This window comes from Oncorhynchus tshawytscha, linkage group LG03, assembly GCF_018296145.1.
Source record: "Oncorhynchus tshawytscha isolate Ot180627B linkage group LG03, Otsh_v2.0, whole genome shotgun sequence".
NCBI lineage: Eukaryota > Metazoa > Chordata > Actinopteri > Salmoniformes > Salmonidae > Oncorhynchus > Oncorhynchus tshawytscha.
In genome coordinates, this window is record NC_056431.1 from 45,025,444 (window position 1) to 45,042,267 (window position 16,824).

General features: G+C 41.8%; 1 protein-coding gene across 6 annotated transcripts in view; it reads left to right on the forward strand.

Annotated features, from left to right (window-relative positions):
- The window catches only part of osbpl6 (oxysterol binding protein-like 6), a 61,919-nt gene continuing 45,095 nt past the window's right edge, over nt 1–16,824 (forward strand). For all 6 annotated transcript variants that reach the window (XM_024414186.2, XM_024414191.2, XM_024414190.2 and 3 more), the window contains exon 1: nt 1–277. The gene's annotated coding sequence lies outside the window, so the exon portion shown is untranslated. The remainder of the gene's footprint in view (nt 278–16,824) is intronic.

Genomic DNA, 16,824 nt, shown 5'->3' on the forward strand with positions numbered 1-16,824 from the left:
AACTCATTCTTGCTGCAGGGAGGAGCGTTGAGCATCCGTCTGAGTGACTGCATTCAAGAAGAGAACGGGCATACACAGCACTTTTTTGACTTTCCATTGCTTATGTTCTAAACCTCGATCTCATCTACTGTATTAGCAAGGAGTTTCAACGCGGAGCATCCTAGGCTAACATCATCTGTCTCAATAGGAACGCGGGGTTTTCTGTTGCATAGGGAAGTCGTATCATTTATTTCCTGCGCAAAAAAATTGCAGACATGGTCAATACAACGAAACATCGGTAAGCTAGCAATGTTTTCCATACTTGATCTAACTATTTTATGTGAATTGTTTCCCTACGCGTTGAAATTGAAGTAAAAAAAATAAACATCTAGAAAATGCTATCCATTCAAGTGATAACTCGGCATCCTCAGACACAGTGGAAGGCTACTTATGTTTATAACCCCATCTAACCAATGACTACCTGAGAAATGAATGACAGTCTACTTTTGCTGCATTTGAATGGCCGACTTCTGACTTGAAACATAACTGTCTGCAAAGGGGCCTACACTTAATTCATATTTTAAGTCATATTTAGTGGTACAGTGTCAGTTTATCCTTTAATGATGCGAAAATTGATTGGTGAGTGACGTACATACAAGTTGCATCATCACGCTGTCACTATCTGCAGTGCATGACTTGGACTGAAAAGCAGCCCGTACTCATTTTTTTGGCAGCCGGTACTTAGGTACAGGAGCGCCACAATACTTTTGAACTAATATTCTATAAGGGGTGCAGGAGTTGAAGCAGTGGAACATTTTAGGTGGTGGTACTCAGCTCATGTGTGCTCCTGCCCAAGTCAGGCACAGACAATCTGGAATCATCTTTAACGTGTGATTATCATGCACCTTGTATCAAGACCTTTTCCAACTCCTCTGCCAGTAGCCTACAATGATATTCTGGATGAGCATCCATCCCATCAGGGAATTTGCTGAAATGAAGGTCAGGAAGTGACATTGCAGTGAGGTTTAAAAATATCCAAAAGGACAAAGCCTTGAGGATGGGATTTACAAGAGGAATGTTGTAATTATCTGCCTGTTTCTGTTTCTGTTTTTTTAGGACTAGTAATTGATTTAGGACCAAGGAGAGGAGACCTCAATGTATCATTCTTTTACATCAGTTCATAGAGTTCATATCGAATCCCCAGGCAGAACCAGGTCCCATATTCAGAAAGTGGCTCGGTGTAGTAGTGCTGATCTTCTTATTTGTGTGATTTAGAAGGCACAACTGATCCTAGACCAGCACTCTTATTAAAGCCACATTGAGACTAGTTTCACCATTAAACCTTTTCGTCTTTCTGATGACTGGTTTTATTGAAAATTGTGACTCACAATTGGAACCCATGAGCTGTGCTTTAATTAGTCAATAACAGTAGTTAGCTGAAGAGCCTGTGGACCTGAAGGACCCAGTCATTAACATCAGGTTTAATGAGATTCCTTTTGGAAAATGCTTAGTGGTGGTTCTGAGGCCGAAAGAGGGAAACAAATGACTTCACACATTAATGTGTTGTTAATCACTTACTAAACATTGACGTTACTGCACTGCTCTGCTTATATGAGCCACATTTTGCCCTGTTGGAAACAAATAAGCCATAGTGAGCAGAACAAGCAAAGAGGGGGGCAGAGCCAAGCACTAGCTAGCGAGATCCTATTGGCACGTTCTAGCATAATTTGCATATTTCCGTAAGGCAACGCCTACTCTGTGAATTGCACATGTGCAATAACTCAATTTGCCTTTGCACTTACTGTAAACAACGTGATTTTAAAAAACTTTTGCGAAGGGTAAAGTCTACAAACCTTAGTTCACTCTGTTCATAACATATTTTGGTTTTGGGAACAGAACTGTATTGAGATCAAATGTTTAATCGATGCGAAAATTTGCAGAAAATCTGCCACAATCCATCTCGTCCCATCTTCTCACTACCACATGTGACCCATTTCAGGAAACTAGGTGTATGTCGCGGGTCACTACTTCACAGAAGAGCCGTTTGAACATATTTAATGTTGTATATTTTTTATTTAGGTTTCTCCCTCCATGCGGTCACTGAGTCCGAGGTGCTAAAGGAGCTCCTTAAACTAGACCCCCCAAAAACATCTGGGTGGTTTAGACCCTGTTTTCTTTAAGGTTGCTGCCCCTACAGTATAATCGCCAAGCACATCTCTGACCTTTTTAACCTGTCTCTCCTCTCAGGGGAGGTTCTCATTGCTTAGAAGGCAGCCACAGTTAGTCCTTTATTTAAAGGGGGAGATCAAGCTGATCCAAACTGTTATCGGCCTATTTCTATTTTGCCCTGTTTATCAAAAGTGTTGGAAAAACTTGTCAATAATCAACTGACTGGTTTTCTTGATGTCTATAGTATTCTCTCTGGTATGAAATCTGGTTTTCCGCTCAGGTTATGGATGTGTCACTGCAACCTTAATGATGTCACCATTGCCCTTGATTCTAAGCAGTGTTGTGCTGCTATTTTTACTGACTTGGCAAAAGCTTTTGATACGGTAGACCATTCCATTCTTGTGGGCCGGCTAAGGAGTATTTGTGCCTCTGAGGGGTCTTTGGCCTGGTTTGCTAGCTACCTCTCTCAAAGATTGTGTGTATAAAGTCAGAACATCTGCTGTCTCAGCTACTGACTGTCACCAAGGGTGTACCCCAAGGCTCGATCCTAGGCCCCACGCTGTTCTCAATTTACATCAACAACATAGCTCAGGTAGGAAGCTCTCATCCATTTATATGCAGATGAAACAGTCTTATACTCAACTGGCACCTCCCCGGATTTTGTGTTAAACGCTCTACAATAAAGCTTTCTTAGTGTCCAACAAGCTTTCTCTGCCCTTAACCTTGTTCTGAACACCTCCAAAACAAAAGTCATGTGGTTTTGTTAAAAAGAATGCCCCTCTCCCCACAGGTGTGATTACTACCTCTGAGGGTTTAGAGCTTGAGGTAGTCACCTCATACAAGTACTTGGGAGTATGGCTAGACGGTACACTGTCTTTCTTTCAGCACATATCAGAGCTACAGGCTAAAGTTAAATCTAGACTTGGTTTCCTCTATCGGAATCGCTCCTCTTTCACCCCAGCTGCCAAACTAACCCTAATTCAGATGACCATCCTACCCATGCTAGAATACAGAGACATAATTTATAGATTGGCAGGTAAGGGTGCTCTCAGGCGGCTAAATGTTCTTTACCATTCGGCAATCAGATTTGCCACCAATGCTCCTTATAGGACACATCACTGCACTCTATACTCCTCTGTAAACTGATCATCTCTGTATACCCGTCGCAAGACCCACTGGTTGAGGCTTATTTATAAAATCCTTTTAGGTCTCACTCCCCCCTATCTGAGATATCTACTGCAGCCCTCATCCTCCACATACAATACCCGTTCTGCCAGTCACATTCTGTTAAAGGTCCCCAAAGCACACACATCCCTAGGTCGCTCGTCTTTTCAGTTTGCTGCAGCTAGCGGCTGGAATGAGCTGCAACAAACACTGGACAGTTTTATCTCAATCTCTTCATTCAAAGAATCAATCCTGGACACTCTTAATGACAGTTGTGGCTGCTTTGCGTGATGTATTGTTGTCTCTACCTTCTTGTCCTTTGTGCTGTTGTCCGTGCCCAATAATGTTAGTACCCTGTTTTGTGCTGCTACTATGTTGTACTGCTACTATGTTGTGTTGTCATGTGTTGCTGCCATGCTATGTTGTCGTCTTAGGTCTCTCTTTATGAAGTGTTGTGTTGTCTCTCTTGTCGTGAAGTGTGTTTTGTTCTATATTTTTATTTAATTTATGTTTATTTTTACTCCCAGCCCCCACCCCCGCAGGAGGCCTTTTGGTAGGCCGTCATTGTAAATAAGAATTTGTTCTTAACTGACTTGCCTAGTTAAATAAAGGTTAAAAAAATCATAATGATAATAATAAAACATCTAACACTTTTATTTAACTTTGCAAGTCAACTTTGCAAGTCACATTCTTATTTACAATGACAGCCTACTAGTAAACACTTTTTTAAAAATCGAAATGCATTTTTTGGATGGAAATGCTTTCTTGAACATGTGAACTTTCATGTGCCTTAATAACAGACTTGTATGCCATCTGTAAATACAAATAAAAATGTTAAATTACCGCACCAATGTGTCGGAGGAAACACTGTACACCTGGTGACCGTGTCGGGGTGCATTGCACCCGGCCACAGGAGTCGCTAGTGTGCGATGGGACAAGAACAACCCGGACGACGCTGGGCCAATTGTGCACCGCCCCATGGGTCTCCCAGTCGCGGCCGGCTGCGACAGAGCCTGGACTCAAACCAGGATCTCCAGTGGCACAGCTAGCACTGTGATGCAATTCCTTAGATGACTGCACCACTCGTGAGGCCGAAGTGTACTGTTAGTTAGCTAATGCTAGCTGGCTGCCTCGCTAGCTAACGTTATGTGTATGCAGTGGTGATTTTAGCATGTAAATCTTGGTGGGGCAAAAAATTCATAAAAGTGGGATGCATGCCAGCATTGCACTATAACGGTGACAAACGGTGCCCACAAACAGTCTACGTAAAGCAGCCCCAACAGCAGTCCCAACATCTTACCACTGCTACACCTGGCTATCAGAGGAGCCTTGTCTGGCAGTGAAACAGTTGATTCAGCCTCATTTACTGCCTTTTTAAAAAACATAGCTGATATGGCTGACTTGCTTAAACAAATGTGGTTTTTAATGATAATTGAGATGCACAAACTATGGCATAAGGACAAGGGGCAATCTGTAATTTCCATTAAATCATTAATGAGCGAGCTAGGACGGACGTAGTCATAACTATTTCCCTAGCACTTTTCAAATGTACAGCGACAGAATTCCGAACATAGGCCATTCTTACAGTGTTCTCCCTGTACACCAAGTCAGAACCGTAGGATAAATAACGGGGGCATATAAGCAGACAAAAAAAGCTCTTACAATATTCAATGATTACATTTCTCTAAAACAGTTTATCGGCTACATGTGCACCATAAAGTCAGAACAGTAGGCAAATTAAGAGGGGTAAATAGACCAAATGATTAGGGTGAGGCACATGGGCTACCAACATCTTACTACACAACATACACTTAGTATTAGTTTCTTAGCTACAGTATACATATCTCCCTGGCATATTACATAATTTATGCAGCAGCATACAATACATTTTTGGACTCACCTTGTTGTGCTGTGCTCACTTGAACAGGAAGGTGGCACGGCGGTTCTTCGTGGGCAAATTTTGTCATCAATGTTTGGCATTCTCTGGATTTATGGTTCTTTCAAAACAACTGGGAACTTGGAGTAAACAAGGTCGAATCATGGTGATGTCATTGATTTTCAGGTCGTAGCTCTAGAAAGAGGCCGGATTTACAATTCCGAACTGGATGACCCTTCAAAACGTATTTTCCCAGTCTGAGCTTGTTTATTCCCGACTTCCCAGTTGTCTTGAACTCACTGAAGTCAAGTTTTCGTAGTTCCGAGTTAATAGTTGTTTTGAGAGAATAAATATGATTTATTTTTTGCAAAAAATGTGTGGCTCAAAACAGGTTGGGCTCTGCCCTGAATGACAGGTTACCACTGCATGTATGATATTATTATTTGTATATCCGAGCCATTTGCTTGGCTATCTAACATTGAATCTGGTTGATTAGCTACCTGTAGATTCATGCAGGGTAGTAACGTCATGAGTTGCGATGATAGTTCATTGTTTAGCTAGCTAGCTACATGTCTTAACAAAAGACTCCATCTACTCTGCAAGTAACCATTTCGGGTGCGTTCGTAAATTTAGTCTGGCCATCTACTCTGATTTCAGAGCACTCTCGTCTGAGTGTGCCAGAGCGCTGAATAACTGATGAATTTACGAACGCTCAACACCCGTTGAATATATGGCCGGTGTCAGTAAACGTCGGCAAGAAAGCATAGATAAATTGTTGCCAGCAGCACAGTTACAGTTACCAATGCTCTGGATAACATAAAAACAGCCTAACTAGCTCTGATAGGGCGAGTAAAATGGCCAGAGTTTGGATGCGGGCACATTTTTAAGAGGGTGTGAACGATGCTGAATGGGTGTAGACAAAGAAGAGCTCTCCAGTAGGTACCAAAACATTCAAAGACCATTTTCTCAAAAGTGAGGTTACAAGTTTTTCAATAGCTGAATTACTTTCCCATTGTTTGTCAAATGCATTGTATGATATACCATTTTGTAGCTCTGTGTATCTGCTTTTATCCAATGTAAAAAAAACACAGTTTCAAATTTTGCTACATAAGACCGAATCGAGGCGGTCGGTCACATATTTGGTAGTGAGTGGAAACGCCAAGCGGATGCTTCACATGTATACATCCAGTGAAATATCTGTCTCATTGTTCTATATGTGGTGTTACTATGCGCTAATTCAAGTTGAAGCAGTTGCAACACTTTAATCATCACATTCAAAGGTGACACCATAGGAAATGCACTCGCAACTCTTTTAACCTCCTATTGTCAGTAGTTCTGTTCATCTAAACCCTGCTGCTCACCCCTCCCACTCATCCAATCAATATTCGTTATTACCTGTTAATAATCTCAGACAATAGTTGTGCTCCAATGGGAACAAAGCCCCCTGTGTTCTCTTCCTGTAATATGATCTGCATGAGTCGGTTGTCGGGCCTGCTTAATTGTGCAACAGAAAGGGTGATCAGCGGCATCCTCAGGGCAGCAGACAGTCCCGTCAATACCAGTGTGATAACGATGACTAACTAGGTGGTACTGTACATGTGCCTGATATACCTCTCATCGAAACAAGGAAAACATTAGTACCCCCTTCCCCTGCATAGGTAAAGTCCTATGTAAATTGGATTTGTTACTGGCGTGTGATTTTAAGTGGTGTGAAATATATGGCGTGGTGATTTGTCCTGCGGCGTGAAGTTGTTGTTTTTGTCATTCCTTTTCCAGAACATGTGTATGCTTTTGCGTCTACATTTGGACCACTCGACAACAACGACATATCCAAAATAGACAAGACAACAGACTTGTCCTCACGCATCAATAGAAAATCCCTGCTTCATTGGGCTATGGCTGTAAGCTGCTTAACATGCTGGAAGCACTCAGGGGCACTTGGCTATTCTAAGTGAGCTTCCTCCTCTTCCTCCTCCTCAACCCCTCCCAAATCTAATGGGGGCAGGCGGGAAAAGTAAAGTTTAATCCAAGGATTTCAACTGTGCTGGAGACAGCAGGAGCCACTACTGTCCTACTACTATCTTAGTGTTGTGGATACGTAGCTTGGGCACTTGGCCTAGGCCAGTGGATCTGCTGTTGTCACATTTCCTTTGCCAAGGAAGGACATTTAACTCATGGCCGAATGGATGGCCGACAGCCTTTTGGCTAAACCTCCCCGAGGTCTCTGGTATGAATGCCTTTTCCTTCTCTCTCTATGGCAGTTTAGTACTGTGGAGAATTGCCTGGCTGGCTGGCTCACATTCCTGCCATAGAGGCCTTTTGGAAAACACTCAGTGGTAGTTCTGACGCCCGAAAGAGGGAAATAAATGACTCAACACATGAATGTGTCGTTAACTACTTCCTAAACATTGACTTTACTTCACTGCTCTGCTAATATTAGCCACATTTTGCCCTGTGGGCTTGTATGAGCCATTGACATCCCTCATCTACACATCTCAGCTCCGTAATGGATGGACTCTTATAATGACATGTTTTGCAGTCTTTGGTAACCAATTTGTACTTTTGATTAGTTGCAAATGAAGCGAACAAGCTGGCCAGAGTCATTTTCCCATCCTTTGGTAACGATAAATGCCTGGCAAGGACTATGATTTAGTATTCCACTGAATTTAACACAAATAACAAGATGTGACCAATATTGCGTAAGTCTTTCTATCAGCCATGTGTCTAATAATTAGGGTTGTTTACTCAGTTCCTGCTTTACTATTTGCAGGCTGGTTGGACTGTCTCCCGAGTTCAATTTAATGAACCTTGATCAGTCAAGAAACGGATGTCTGCACAGATGGCTCTAATTAGATTATTTTAATTGTACAAGGAATTCTATCCTTTGGAGTATAACAGTCTGAAACATCACACTGTTGTAGCCATCCACTCTAATAGAAAACAATCCCACAGTATCCTGGATTTTCCTAGATTCCCTGCCATAGCCAATCACAGAGGCCGTTATTGACAAGTCTCCAAGTGGATGATTTGGATCAGAACCAGATTCTGGAAGGAAAGCACTGTAGCCCACCTGACATTCTTCAGATTAGCTGGAGGGTGAAATCGTGGTTAGATGGGATGGGACTCAGTTGTGGTTTCATGTGGGTGATTAGGCTGAGAAGGCATTTTGGTTCGGAGGAGGTGTAGGTGGGAGGAAAGCCCAGTTTTCTTGACTTGTCATGAAGGTGGTGGTGGGGGGGTTATAGTTATACAATAGGGAACATTTGATAGTACAGGTGCCTATTTGGGAAGAATCATAAGGAAGCATGATTGTTATCTGCTTAGTGTTCTCCACAAAGCCTGTATGTTTATATGAAGCTCCATCCATAAGGCAAAATCAACAAGCGCAGCACTTACACAAATGACTGATTTTGCTGAGAGAACTTGATGTCAAAAAGATTGTAGGGGCTGTTTTGTTAGACTTCAGTGCGACTTTTGACATTATCGATCATAGTCTGCTGCTGGAAAATCTTATGTGTTATGGTTTTACACCCCCTGCTATATTGTGGATAAAGTGTTACCTGTCTAACATAACACAGAGGGTTTTCTTTAATGGAAGCCTCTCTGACATAATCTGGTATTCCCCAGGGCAGCTATCTATGCCCCTTAAATCTTTACTAATGACATGCCAATGGCCTTGAGTAAAGCCAGTATGTCTATGTATGCGGTTGACTCAACACTATACACGTCAGCTACTACAAAGAGTGAAATGACTGCAACACTTAACCAAGAGCTACATTTAGTTTCAGAATGATTGGCAAGGACTAAGTTAGTCCTAAATATTTCCAAAATTAAAGCATTATATTTGGGACAAATCATTCACTAAACCCTAAACCTCAACAAAACCTTGTTATAAATAATGTGGAAATTGAGCAAGTTGAGGTGGCTAAATTGCTTGGAGTAACCTGGATTGTAAAATGGTCATGGTCAAAACATATTGATACAACAGTAGGTAAGATGGGGGAGAAGTCTGTCCATAATAAAGTGCTGCTCTGCATTCTTAACAACACTATCAACAAGGCAGGTCCTACAGGCCCTAGTTTTGTCAGACCTGCACTACTGTTCAGTCGTGTGGTCAGGTACCACAAAGAGGGACTTAGGAAAATGTCAATTGGCTTAGAACAGGAGAGCACGGCTGGCCCTTGGATGCACACAGAGAGCTAACATTAGTAATATGCAAGTCAATCTCTCCTGTCTCAAAGTGGAGGAGAGATTGACTTCATCACTACTTGTATTTGTTGAATGCATTGTAATGTTTTTTTAAAATTGTATAACTGCCTTCATTTTGCTGGTCCTCATGAAGAGTAGCTGCTGTCTTGGCAGCATCTAAAGGGGATCCATAATACATACAAATACAAAAGGATACCTTAGACAGTCGCATGGCTAATAAAAGATCATGTGATATGTTTTTCCTTGTTTTAGTGAAGAGATGAACATTTAGTGCAGTAAGTGTATCGAGTGATTTCAATTCCATCAGACATTTCTGTAGTCCTACGATTGTGCAAATGTTGCTCATAGGTTGCTTACTCATTTCCTCTGCAAATCCCAACTCTGATGGCCAGCGACAGCTGACAGTGTTAGCAAAATGTTTTTAACCTCTTATTATTATTCACTCCCAGAACAGCACTGCGGTACTTTCAAAGGGTCCAAAAAGGTTAGGGACTAAATTATAGTTGTTCTATAGGGGTATATAGTGGAGTGAGATACTGTGGCCTTGTGTTGGGGACAGACTGAAGCCCGGTCAAGGTCCTAACTTGCTGCACCACAGATAATATGATGAACACTCTTTGAAGTGGGCAGTTGAGAGGAAATAAGGATTTCCTACTAGCCTTTGATCTACAAAATAAGGCAGGTGTTTGTGTTTGGATGGGACGGTAGTCTCTCTGTTTTGCCTCCCTCTGTCAGTCTGACTCTTGTTTACTTTGTATAGGCCTACAATGTACTAGTAGAGAAAAGCACAGACTGTTCTGTGTTCTTGAACCCAGATCAGATGGCATTGTTCACACATTTCCCTAGGTGCCGTAACAAAGACTGTAGATGAACAGATCATTGTAATGGACAGATGAACAGAACCGGCAGGACCCCATTCTGTGTGTATATGTGGGCATTTCCATGTAAAAGGTCCCATGAGCACCAACATAGGAGCACATCAAATTGGGCGTCAAATGAAAGCTAAGAGTCTATATTTCTGGGAAATTAAGGCATATATACATTTTTTCTACCATTTTCCATCTTAAACATTTGGCATAAGTAAAGGCTTTGATCTCTGGATGGAAAAGGGGTCTTAAGGGGAACTGCACCCGCTGATTTGGCCTTGTGTTTTGTCTTGCTCCTCAAGAAATGCTGGCGGCCATGACAAAAGCCAAAAGTGAGTTGGCTTGGGGGTGTGGTTTGATTTGGGTGTGTCCTTGCCACCACCAAGACACACCCATCTGTCCGAATCTTGCCCACTCAATCACAACAAACAAACATACTGCAGGTTGAGTTCAATAACTACAATAACCTCCCCATTTTGACTGATAGTGTACTATTCAATTCAATAATAGAAAAAGACAACACAAGTAAAAGTTGTCTAGTAAAAATGTTGTGCCAGGTCTCTCTCCATTTAGAGACATCAGTATCAAGCCCATCTGTCAGTCTGGACTTCATCACATCATCTTGCAAGTCACCATACATCTTCCTGTGAACACATACACAGCCACTGTTCTATTACCAATGGCAGTTAGTAATAGTATATGTTTGTGTGTCAGATATCACCTATGTTGAAGTTTGAACAAGTCAGACTAAACCCACCTAATTCTTGTTCTCCCAATCGACAACCGTTGGTGAGCATGAACAGGCTGGGGTGAGGCCGTTGCCAGCGCCCCCGCATAGCAGCGCATATCAGCTCCTGGCCCCTCGTCAAAGATATTGGTCGGTCACATACAAACACAGAGCACTGATTACATTATCAGTGGTGGTTACGATTAGCGTTGGTGGAAGCAACCTGATTGCTGCATTCACCTTTGCATTTCACTTCAGATATCATAAAGTGAAATAGAATGGTGAACACAGCGATCAGGCTGGTTCCACCAAGCTAGGTTATGCCCTGGACATTATATGCATTTTAGAAGTAGAAAATGAGCAACAAATAATGTCTTGTGTTTCACAATTAGGTTATCAAATGTATCAAAATAGTGAATTGGATTAGCTTCTGCATTTGTAGGGGTCTGGCCGGATACTTGCCAACAAGTGGCTGACTGTTCCATTCAAAAGAAGGCTCACTGCGAAGGCATGTCTGCATGATGTTGACGAGGGCCCCATTGCTGGTCTTCTCTATGCTGCATGTTTGGCTGGAATCTGGACATCTCTCGAACAACTGTAGCAGGCAATATTATGAGGTGGTGTTGACTGGGAGGGCCTGTGACAAGGCGATATAATAGACAGCCAAGTGGTAAATTGCATTTTGTTCTAAAGAAAGGACAAAGCGTTTTGCTAATGCACTTCACAACCAAAATGATTAGTTGTATCTACTGGGCTGTGGAATTGGCCTACTATTTCATTTATTTTATTCATAAAAATTCAAAAAAATGTCATGAAAAGCACACATAGTTTATTAAGAAAAATGTCATGTCAAGACCGGTATTAAATACCAAGACCGGAGCAAATCGAGTTCGAGTCCAGACCGACACCAGTTAGCTGACATGACTAAGTGAGTGACTGGCATAACAAGAGAAACTGCTGATGCACAAATGTGAAAATTGCACCTTGTGTATTCTACATGAAACGTGTCGTCCTTTGCAGCTCAGTTGGTAGAGCATGGTGCTTGTAATGAATAAATACATTTTATTTCAGCTCATGAAGCATGGGACCAACACTTTTCCTGTTGCATTCATTTTTTGTTCTGTACATATATACACTGAGTATACTAACCATTAGGAACACCTTCCTAATATTTGAGTTGCACCCCAACCCCTTTTGCCTTCAGAACAGCCTCAATTCATCCGGGCATGGACTCTACAAGGTGTCAAAGGTGTTCCACAGGGATGTTGGCCCATGTTGACTCTATCGCTTCCCACAGCTGTGTCAAGTTGGCTGGATATCCTTTGAGTGGCGGACCATTCTTGATAGACACAGGAAACTGTTGAGTGTGAAAAACCCAGCAAAGTTGCAGTTCTTGACACAAACCAGTGCACCTGGCACCTACTACCAGACCCCTGTTCAAAGGCACTTCAGTCTTTTGTCTTTCCGATTCACCCTCTGAATGGCACAAATACACAATCCATGTCTCAATTATCTCTAGGGTTAAGAATCCATCTTTAACCGGTCTCCTCCCCTTCATCTACACTGGTTGAAGTGGATTTAACAAGTGACATTAATAAGGGGTCATAGCTTTCACCTGGATTCACCTGGTCAGTCTCAATGAAAGAGCAGGTGTTCTTAATGATTTGTATACTCAGTGTATAATACATGCCATTAGGCAGACGTTTTTATCAAAAGCGACTTACTGTAATGTGTGCATAGATTTTACGTATGGGTCCTCCTGGGAATCAAACCCACTACCCAAGGCTCTTCTCCCCCGATTAATCAGTTTGGCTGGGTGGCCAGCTCTAGGAAGAGTCCTGGTGGTTCCAAACGTCTTCCATTTATGAATGATGGAGCCAACTGGGTTCTTGCAGACCTTCAATGCTGCAGACATTTTTTGGTAGCATTCCCCAGAACTGTCTTGGAGCTCTACGGACAATTCCTTCGACCTCATGGCTTGGTTTTTGCTCTGACATTTACTTTCAACTGTGCGACCTGATATAGACAGGAGTGTGCCTTTCTAAATCATGTCCCATCAATTGAATTTACCACAGGTGGATTCCAATCAAGTAGTAGGAACATCTCAAGGATGATCAATGGAAACAGGATGCACCTGAGCTCAATTTCGAGTCTCATAGCAAAGAGTCTGAATACTTATGTATATAAGGTACAGTACCACTCAAACGTTTGGAGACCTACTCATTCAAGGGGTTTTCTTAATTTTTACTATTTTCTACATTATAAAAACGAGGAAATAACACTAATGGAATCATGTATTAACCAAAGAATTGTTCAACAAATCAGTGGGAACCACACATGCAGAGATAATCCGTTCACCTACCCTGCGTCTCACAAAGACACGGCGGTTGGAACCAAAAATCTCAAACTTGAACTCATCAGACCAAAGGACAGATTTCCACCGGTCTAATGTCCATTGCTCATGTTTCTTGGCGCATGCAAATCTCTTCTTATTGGTGTCCTTTAGTAGTGGTTTCGTTTCAGCAATTCAACCATGAAGACCTGATTCACGCAGTCTCCTCTGAACAGTTGATGTTAAGATGTGTCTGTTACTTGAGCTCTGTGAGACATTTATCTGGCAACTCTAATGAACTTATTTATCCTCTGCAGCAGAGGTAACTGGGTCTTTCTTTCGGAAGTTTACATACACTTAGGTTGGAGTCATTTAACCTCGTCTTTCAACCACTCCACAAATTTCTTGTCAACAAACTATAGTTTTGGCAAGTCGGTTAGGACATTTACTGTGTGCATGTCACAAGTAATTTTTCCAACAATTGTTTGCAGACAGATTATTTCACTTATAATTCACTGTATCACAATTACAGTGGGTCAGAAGTTTACATACAGTAAGTTGACTGTGCCTTTAAACAGCTTGGAAAATCCCAGAAAATTATGTTATGGATTTAGAAAATTCTGATTTGAGTCAATTGGTGGTGTACCTGTGGATGTATTTCAAGGCCTACCTTCAAACTCAGTGCCTCTTTGCCTGGCTTCATGGGAAAATCAAAAGAAATCAGCCAAGACCTCAGAAAAAAAAATTGTAGACCTCCACAAGTCTGGTTCATCCTTGGGAGCAATTTCCAAATGCCTGAAGGTACCAATTTCATCTGTACAAACAATAGTATGCAAGTATAAACACCATGTGACCACGCAGCTGTCATACCGCTCAAGAAGGAGACGCTTTCTGTCTGCTGGAGATGAATCTACTTTGGTTCGAAAAGTGCAAATCAATTCCAGAACAACAGCAAAGGACCTTGTGAAGATGCTGAAGGAAACAGGTAGAAATGTATCTATATCCACAGTAAAACGAGTCCTATATCGACATAACCGGAAAGGCCGCTCAGCAAGGAAGAAGCCACTGCTCCAAAACCGCCATAAAAAAAGCCAGACTACGGTTTGCAACTGCACATGGGGACAAAGATTGTACTTTTTGGAGAAATGTCCTCTGGTCTGATGAAACAAAAATATAACTGTTTGGCCATGATGACCATTGTTATGTTTGGAGGAAAAAGGGGGAAGCTTGCAAGCCGAAGAACACCATCCCAACCGTGAAGCACAGAGGTGGCAGCATCATGTTGTGGTGGTGCTTTGCTGCAGGAGGGACTGGAACACTTCACAAAATAGATGGCATCATGAGAAGGAAGATTATGTGGATATATTGAAGCAACATCTCAAGACATCAGTCAAGAGGTTAAAGCTTGGTCGCAAATGAGTCTTCCAAATGGACAATGACCCCAAGCATACTTCCAAAGTTGTGGCAAAATGGCTTAAGGACAACAAAGTCAAGGTATTGGAGTGGCCATCACAAAGCCCTGACTTCAATTCTATTTGTGGGCATAACTGAAAAAGTGTGTGTGAGCAAGGAGACCTACAGACATGACTCAGTTACTCCAGCTGTCAGGAGGAATGGGCCAAAATTCACCCAAATTATTGTGGGAAGCTTGTGGAAGGCTACCCAGAACGTTTGACCCAAGTTAAACAATTTAAAGGCAATGCTACCAAATACTAATTGAGTGTATGTAAACTTCTGACCCACAGGGAATGTGATGAAAGAACAAAAAGCTGAAATAAATAATTCTCGCTACTATTATTCTGACATTTCACATTCTTAAAATAAAGTGGTGATCCTAACTGACCCAAGACAGGGAAATTGTGAGTTTAAATATATTTGGCTAAGGTGTATGTGAACTTCCGACTTCAACTGTATATGTGGCTGTCATAGTTTATATGTCTTCACTATTTTTCTACAATGTAGAAAATAGTAAAAATAGATAAAAATCCTGGAATGAGCAGGTGCCCAAACTTTGACTGATAATGTATGTACTGTGCTTTAGCTGAGAATATTCTTTACACAGTCAAGGTTATTTGTCCAGGCCTCAGTTGTTCCTTGACTAGCACCATTCATTCTCGCTGTCATTAATTCCAACGTTATAACTTCCTATATTAACTGTATCCACAGGTTAATTGGGAGAGAGTGGGGTGATTGCTACTGTTTCTTTTTTTTTGAGGCAGTGCTGCCTGCCAGTAGTAATCGTCTCTGATTGAGAGATTGAAGGAGCTGTCATTGTTAAGTAACATAGCAGATGCAACGTATTGAATAATTACGTTCATGCACTTCAAAAATATTTTTGCTTAGTCACAGAAGCTTTTTACTACAGTGTAGTCCCACATCATATGAAGGAATGTGTCTACCTGATTTAGGGGACAGTGTGAACAGTTGGGGCCAATTTCATCGTAAAACTTTTCCTTGGTATTAAATACAGTCTGAACAAACTTAAAATGTATAAAATGATTGTTCGGATTACGGGATGCCAAGGTCATAATTTTTTTCCATATTCTGTTCCAGTTCAAGGGTTGTTCAGATTCAATTAATACTTTTTTTAATGGCTAGCTCAGAATATGAGCATTCCAAAAGTAGTTTTTATATTAGAGTCCTTTTGGGAGCCTAGAAAATGTATTTATAAATCCCATCGTTGGATGGTTGGGTTTCCCAAGGGACTCCATAGGTCAGAATTAGGCTATGGAGACGGGTATTTTTGCATTTGACATAACACACATTACCTGTCGTTGTTGATGAACCCATCTGTGTCATCAGGGCAGTAACTCGGGTCACTATCAGAGGCCTCATGATGGCGTGTCCTTTTCATAGTAGTCGAGGGAGACTGGAAACAACGGAGGTGTCACAGGGGTACTTGTTGCACAGCACTTTTATCCTGAGGTCTTGCCTGACAAGCTGTGAATATAGCAAGTGAACAGTAAATTAAATCATTTTTGGAAATCGCTAAAACATTGCATTCACATTGCTGGACATGTTATGATACCCACCCTTGCTCCTTCTGGTAGGTCCAAGGATCCGTTCATGACCAAGGATCAGTCTGGCACTCAACTATGCACTTTGTCTAACAGAAAAACAGGGTCAACTTTTTTTGTTTGGCATACATTTTAAAGTGAAAAAAAAAAACGAGTCAAAGTGTAATTCCGTTACTGTGGAATTGTGTGCGCGTGTGTGTGTGTGTGTGTGGGGGGAAGGGCTTTGGCTGGATGAATCAACAGGCCCAGGGAGACTCACGGCTGTCTGTGCTTGTTCCAGTGCCATAATCAACAGCATCACAGCAAGCAGCAGTCCACCTTACTTCCCCATCATCATCTGCCCATGACAGGGATTTTGGCTGCTACTACCATGAATGAAAACTGGGATGTTTTTTCTTCTTCTCCCGTATAGCCTACAGTCTCAACATTAAGACTAGGCCTATTTTTGCATATGTCTAATCATGCACTCGTGTTCTTTGTGCAGC